The sequence below is a fragment of the Tenrec ecaudatus genome, chromosome 13, assembly GCF_050624435.1.
Source record: "Tenrec ecaudatus isolate mTenEca1 chromosome 13, mTenEca1.hap1, whole genome shotgun sequence".
Classification (NCBI taxonomy): Eukaryota; Metazoa; Chordata; class Mammalia; order Afrosoricida; family Tenrecidae; genus Tenrec; species Tenrec ecaudatus.
In genome coordinates, this window is record NC_134542.1 from 50,047,595 (window position 1) to 50,055,239 (window position 7,645).

Below are 7,645 nucleotides of genomic sequence, written 5' to 3' on the forward strand. Positions count from 1 at the left end.
TACATTATTTATGTTGGAAATACTGAAATAATTTCTCCTAAATACATTTTAAGACACTAATTCTAGATTTTAGACACAGATAAGCACATGTAAATATTAATGAAAAACAGGAGTGAAAGATTAGATTGGTTTGTATAAACTAAAATGTTTGCAGTATTAAACGGCTGTAGGATATTTGTTTTCTTAAGAGATTCTGTGTTTACTTGTTCTCCCTTCTTAAAATCTATATGACTGGCTAGGGACAAAATTGTGAAGCTTGACAACCTACTGCTGTGATTGTATTGGGAAATTATCTGGACATAGAAGCTTAAGACTTCTGTGTTTCCACTTAATGTGACATGACCTTGGAAAAGTCACTGCACCATGTGAAATTTTGGACTCTTCACTGGTAAAACAGAGACACACATATTCCTCAATTATTGACATGGTTAGGTTCCAATGATAAGATCATTATGTGAAAATTGGCATTTTTTAAGTCAAATTGTGTCCCATTTTTGTCATGGTTGGGTTCCCTGTCATTCATTTCCCATTTTGCAAACCTGGCACATCTCAGCACGCATGTGTAGTGTGGTGGGCACGCCTTCCCACCATGCCTTTTCTTTCACTGAGAGGCCTTGAAAATAGAGCTTTTAATATTTTTTACTTCAGTGGGGAGCTTTCACCTCCCATTCTTGCCTCAGCTTCATCTCAATGCACACAGAATGTGGAATAGTAGTTATTTATTATTATTGTAAATGTGCTATGTCCGAATGAGAAGTAAGTGAGAAGCATGAGTAGTAACAAATTCTGAATTTAAGGGAGGGCCCAATGAAACATCACTGATTCTGATTCGTACATACATTATGTAACAGGCAGCACTATTCCTCAGAGGTTCTTAGGTAACGAGTGAGTCAGGTGTGCAGAACAGATCATTCATTTTTCATTCAACAACTCATCAAACTTCCCTTTGGTTAATCCTGCATGCATTTCTTTTTCCTATGTCCCTCTTGTTAGATACTATTTTCCCTTCACCTAAATAGCAACTGTCTACTTGTAATATAGTCGGTGACACATTGAGCATTTAACCACAAGTCATTCCACCCAGAAAAGATGAGGCCTTCTGTTCCATGAAGATTTCCAGTCTCAGAAACCCAAAGGAGCATTCTGCTTGGTCCTGTGGGATCATTATGAGTCAGAATCAACTCAGTGGCAAGGAGCGTTTTGCTTTTTTTGTAGTATTTTTGAGACAAACCTAGCCTGTGATCCTTTCCATTCTTTCTTTTCTCACCCTCACTAACACTCAAAATGTGTCCTTCAGTGAAACACATTTTCTTGTTTTTAAAGCAGAATTTACAGTGACCTCATACAACATTTGTCCTTCTTATGTTTAAATAATTTCACTCAGAAAAAAGTCCTCCAGGTTCATTCATGTCATCAGATATTTTTCAGGTTCATAGTTATTATTTAATGCTGCATAGCATTTCTTTGTGTGTATGCAGCAACATTAATTTATCCATTATTCCCCCCAGTAGACATTTAGGTTCTTTTTATCTTTCTGCTATTGTGAATTCTGTTGTGATAAATTTGGGTATGCATATATCTATTCATAATAGAATTCTTAGATCTTTAGAATATATACCAATACCGTATGACCCAAGGATTTCTGGGTCATAGGGATTTATATTCCCAATTTCTTGAGGGAGAGCCATAGTGCGTTACATGGTGATTGTACTGTTTTACAGTTCCACCAGCAATGTATGAGGTGTGTAGTCACTCTGTACCTCTACAAAAATTGTTTTATGTATTGTGAATTTTGCTGTCAGTGCTGGTCATCACTTGTCTGTCAATTGTTTTACAATGGTAGCTTGAATGTTACTATGGTCCTGGAAACTATGCCATTCCATTACAGAACAAGTAGGGTCACCAAAGGTGTACAGGTTTCAGCAGAGCTTCCAGACTAGGAAAAGATGACTAAGAAAGAATAGATTGCTCCCTTCTGAGGAATTAATCACAGAAAACCTTATGAATTTCAGTGAATATCTGTCAGATATAATGCTAGCAGATGAGCCCTTCAGGTAGGAAGGAACGCATGTATAACTGAGGAGGTCCTGCCTGAGAAGGCATGGCCTTCTCAAAGCAGAGACAACAGTAATGACATGATGGAGCAAAGCTTTCAGGACCTTTGCTGATGGGGCACAGTGCAAAGTGAGAAGAACCACTAAAAACATCTATTAATAATTGGAACTTGGAATATACTTAGTATGACTCCTGAAAAACAGGAAGTTGTCAAAATAAAATGGACCAAATCAAGATGGATATCCTAGGTTTTAATGAACTTCAATAGACTGATTTTGAACATTTTGAATCAGGCAATCATATGGTCAACATTCAAACATTGTAAAGGTAGCATAAGATGAAAGAGCTGATGATAGTGAAGGAAGAGTTTCAAACTATACTGAAGATATTAACTAAAAACAAGGCTATAGAAATGGACAGAACACCAACTAAAATATTTCCATAAGTTGATATGGCACTGGAAACAGTAGTTTACCACAAAATTTGGTCAGCTAACTGGCCAAATTATCAGAAGAGAGTTATATTTATACTCATTCTAAAAAAAGTGACCCAAGATGTTGCAGAAATTGTCCAACAATATCATTGATACCACATGCAAGTAACATTTTCTTTAAAGGTAATGCAAAAATGGTGACAATGGGTCACTGACAACGAGTTGCCCAAAATGTAAACCCTTTTCAGAAGAGGACATGCTGTGAGGGCTATCATCGCTGATGCTGACATCAGCATTAGTGATCTTGACTAAAAGCAAAGAATACCCAAATGAGGTTTACTTGGGTTGATTGACGATGCCAGGGCATTCAACTATGTGAATCATAGCAAACAATGACTACAGCTTTACTGAGTAGTGATTGTGAATCCCAGCAAGATGAAATCCAAGTTCAATCTTTTTCCACTTATTAATTTAGCTATTGATCCAGTTGTGAGAATACTGGTTTTATAATATTAATTTACGATGCATATTGAAGGCTATAATCCTTGATATTCATCAGCAAGTGCTTGCAATACTCCTAAATAAGTAAGACTGTGTCATATGCATGTTGAATGTTGGTCAGGGAAGTTAAGCTGCAGAACTTTTTTCCATCATGAAAATATACCTGCTCATTTTTCTAAGGGAGCAAGGGCCAGCCTATGAGTTTTTCATTGGTATGCTACCTCTTACAGTGATTGAGTGTTGACCAATTCTTTTTGGTACAATGACTGTGTATTCCTTTAATCTTCTTTTGACATTTTCTACATCATTTAATATTTTCCTAGAATCCTTAAATATTGTAACTTGAGACTTGATTATTTTTCAGTTCTTTCATCATGAGTTATGCTGTTATTCCTTTCAGACACCTAATAATAAGCTAACAAAAGAAGAACATCTAAAACTGTGTATTATACTCTGAAAAAGAGATCGTATTTTTGTCCTGGAAACTGGAATTACAGAACCAAAATCAAACGCTTGCTCAACGAGCTCTGGAAGAACAAACAAAAGCCCAAAAGGAAACACAGATACTAGACAAACAAATGGCTTCAACCCATCAGGAGAAGAAAATCAGACTAAAGAAAACATTTTTTCAAAGGATTAATTTATCATATGAATCATACACTCCACTCACGTGAGATCAGAAAAATCAGGTGGTGTCTAACCACCACTACAGATTCTCTGATCAGGATCACAATAGCAGGTCTTAGACAGAATAAGAGATAAGTATAGAATAAAAATTAAAATCATAAGAAAGGCCAGACTTACTGGTTTGGGAAAAATGAATGAAATCCCCCATATTATGACCCTTAGACACCTTAGAATTGAGCCCACCGTGGGCATGATATTTCAGCTAAATAACAGACAGACCTGTAAAATGAATAATCATCCCTGGGAGGAGAAGGCCGCTCAAAACAAATAGTAATATACGACCAAAGTGGCAGCAGTTTCCCCCAACGTTCAGAAGGTTGAAGAGGTAGGAAAGAAGAGTGGATGGAAACAGGGAACCCAGACAGGTAATGGGAAGAGTCCTGGAAAATTGAAAGAATTGTAATTATTAAATACAAACCAGGGGGTGGGGTGGGGGTGGGGGTGGGGAATCTAGTGTAATTTGGGGGTTGGAAGTGGCACTTACTTATGTAACAATACAAAACAACAACAAAATCTTCTCCGATATCCGGTAGATGCTGACGCATAGTTACCCAAAAGGCAGAGCAGAACTGCCCCTGTGAGTTTCCAAGACGGTAACTCTGCACAGGAGTGGAAAGCCCGTCTTCCTCCCTCAGGGCGGCAGTGATGCTGCAGCCCAACTTGCAGCCACTCTGCTCCGAGTCTAGGGAGACATGCATTGTGTTTACTCTGCGGGTGACAAAGTGAATGTATCATATATAACATGCATACAACTTTCATTCTGTCAACTCTTGATTACAAAATAAACACGATTCTATTACATGTGTGACTAATATGCATGGGTCTCATGAATATAAAGTTTATTTTGTCTTCAATACAAGTTAATAAACATCATTATGTTTACAATACATGGGATCCCGGTGTGTGTGTGTGTGTGTGTGTGTGTGTGTGTGTGTGTGTTGGCAGCTATGCACTGAGGATGTTTCTGACCTTTGACAGTGTGAAAGTTAGAAGACTTCATTTACCCACCAGTTTGCTTTTATGTTTCACAGCAAGTGTCATCCTTATAAAATAATTCCTCAAAATGCAAAAGAATAAAAAACATGCACAATTAAAAAATTATGAGTACATACTCTGTACTCAGATTAGAAGAACCAAACATGATATCTTTATTTTTTTAAAACTCCTTGATCTCATTTATCTACCCTTATCCACTAAATAGTGAGGCCTGGGGCTGGGGACTAATTAATTGAGTTAGTAAAAAAACTTAGTTTATATGATAATGCAAAAAACCTCTATATACATAAATCAATTATTCTGGAATACTAACAGGCTTTCAGATTTCTCTTCTTGCCCCACCCGCTCCACCCCCCGATCTTGTCTAAAAAGCTTGGGGTGGGAAGGAGAGATGTCGACCTTATACTGACAGAGGAAAGGGGTGTCTTGGCTTTATGCTGGAACTTAGCAAATCAAGAAGTTGTTGCTGATTCATTCATAGCTAGATAAGAGCTATGATCCCCACCCCAACTTCTTTTTTCCCTGACATCCTCTTAAATTTTGCTGGTGCGACCATCCCTGCGTCTCTGTCCTATATCCTCCATTGGCTATTGCCTGTCAATCACTGGGCTCTATCATGCCTGCCCTCATAAAAAACCTGCTGGCTATAAATTTTGTATCCTTGGTACTTATGAAATGAGGAGTAGACTTCATACTGCTTTCCCAAGCCTCCTTCACAGATCACTGGTACAAATTTTTCTTGTCATGACATCACTCTGCCAGATCACTTACTTCTCCTAAACCTCATTCTTTTGGAATTCTCATCTTATCTAAAATATTTGCCACATTGCTAATATTCAGAGATAGGCAGCTTAGATTCTCAGAATCATAAAACTCATCAGTTATCTCTGTCCTCTCTCATTTTTTTCAGAACTACATGAAAGGGTTTTAAAAGCTTGTAGAAAAATTCCATTATTTTTAAGTCCCGTTTTACTACAAACTCTTTGAAGCTCTCTCATATGTGTGTGTGTGTATAAACATTTGCTATCTTACATTTTTATATTACATTGCAATTATGTTCATTGCCTCTATCATTTGTGTAACTATTGCTACTTTCCAGTTCTAAATTTTTCCACAATCGTTAACAGATGGTCACTGTTCTTATAAGCAACAGTTTGCTCTGCCTTTCCCTCAGACTCTTGGAAATCACTAATGATTAATCTATTCTGGTCTCTATACATTTATCTATTTTAGATATTTCAATAAAGTGAAATAATGAACTATTTGTATTTTTTTACTACTTAGTTCCTCAGTGTAATGTTCTCAAGGTTCACCTATGTTGTAACATGTATCAGGACTCCATTTATCTTTATGGATAGAAGATTTTTAATTGGATGTATACAGCACATTTAAAATCCATCTAGGATTTGTTATTACTATTCTAACCACAGCTCCTGACATATAAAAAGTTTGGCCCTGCTCGTAAGATTTTCCCTAATTTCCACTACCTATTTCCTTGAATCCTCAGTGGGATATGGGGAGAGAAAAATTGCTTCCAATAAAATAACACAAATGGAAAATTATTTGTTAAAATGTTATCCTTGTTGCATCAAGAGTAAAAGATATCTTCAAAAATCTAGGCAATATGAAGAGATTTCAAAAGGTGTGTGTGGAGGGGGATGGAATTAGAGGATAAAAACATAAAAATTTATTGCCCAACATAAGCTAGTCAATTTCAAGAAACTTAAAAAATTTTTATTAGTGGTTCATACAACACTTTTTTGGGGGGAGGGGGGAATCTCAGGGGTCAGCACATCCGGAGTACAATGGATAAGCCTTGCCCTGGGAGAACCACCTTCGTGATCATGGTATCTCCCCTGCCAGGTAAGTATTCATACAACTCTTATCACAATCCATATGTACATCAATGGTGTAAAGCACATTTGTACATTCATTGCCCTCATCATTCTCAAAACATTTGCTCTCCACTTAAGGCCCTGGCATCAGTTCTCATTTTGCCCCCTCTCACCCCATCTCCCCTCCCTAATAAACCTTTGATAATTTATAAATTATTATTTTGTCATATCTTACACTGTCTGATGTCTCCCTTCACCCATTTTTCTGATATCCATCCCCCCAGGGATGATGTTATATGTAGATCCTTGTAATCAGTTCCCCCTTTCCACCCCACCCTTCCTCCACCCTCCCGGTATCGCCACTCTCAGCACTGGTCCTGAAGGGATCATCCACCCTGGATTCCCTATGTTTCCATTTCCTATCTGTACCAGTGTACATCCTCTTGTCTAGCCAGATTTGTAAGGTAGAATTGGGATCGTTATGGGGTGTGTGTGGGGGGGGCATTTAAGAACTAGAGGAAAGTTGTATGTTTCATCGTTGCTACCCTGCACCCTGACTGGCTCGTGTTCTCCCTGCGACCCTTCTGTAAGGGGATGACCAGTTGCCTACAGATGGGCTTTGGGTCCCCACTCCACAGTCCCTCTTATTCACAATGTTATGATTTTTTGTTCTGATGATGCCTGATACCTGATTCCTTTGACACCTTGTGATCACACAGTCTGGTGTGCTTCTTCCTTGTGGGCTTTCTTGCTTCTGAGCTCGATGGCTGCTTGTTTATCTTCAAGCCTTTAAGACCCCAGATGCTATTTCTTTTGATAGCTGGACACCATCAGCTTGCAGGGAGGAGATGAGCCAGTCAGTGTGCAGGGTGGCAATGATGAAACATACAACTTTCCTCTAGTTCTTAAATGCTCCCCCTCCCTTCCCACGCCCAACTATCATGATCCTAATTCTACCTTACAAATCTGGCTAGACCAGTGGATGTACACTGGTACAGATAGGAACTAAAAACACAGGAATTCCAGGGCAGATGATCCCTTCAGGACCAGTGCTGAGAGTGGAGATACTGGGAGAGTGTAGGGAGGGTGGGATAGAAAGGGGGAACCGATTACAAGGATCTATATGTAACCTCCTCCC

General features: G+C 38.4%; 1 pseudogene; it reads right to left on the minus strand.

The window, feature by feature from the left end:
- Positions 1-6,359: 6,359 nt before the first annotated feature.
- LOC142425013 (U1 spliceosomal RNA) lies at positions 6,360-6,543 on the minus strand (annotated as a pseudogene).
- Between the last annotated feature and the right edge of the window lie 1,102 nt (positions 6,544-7,645).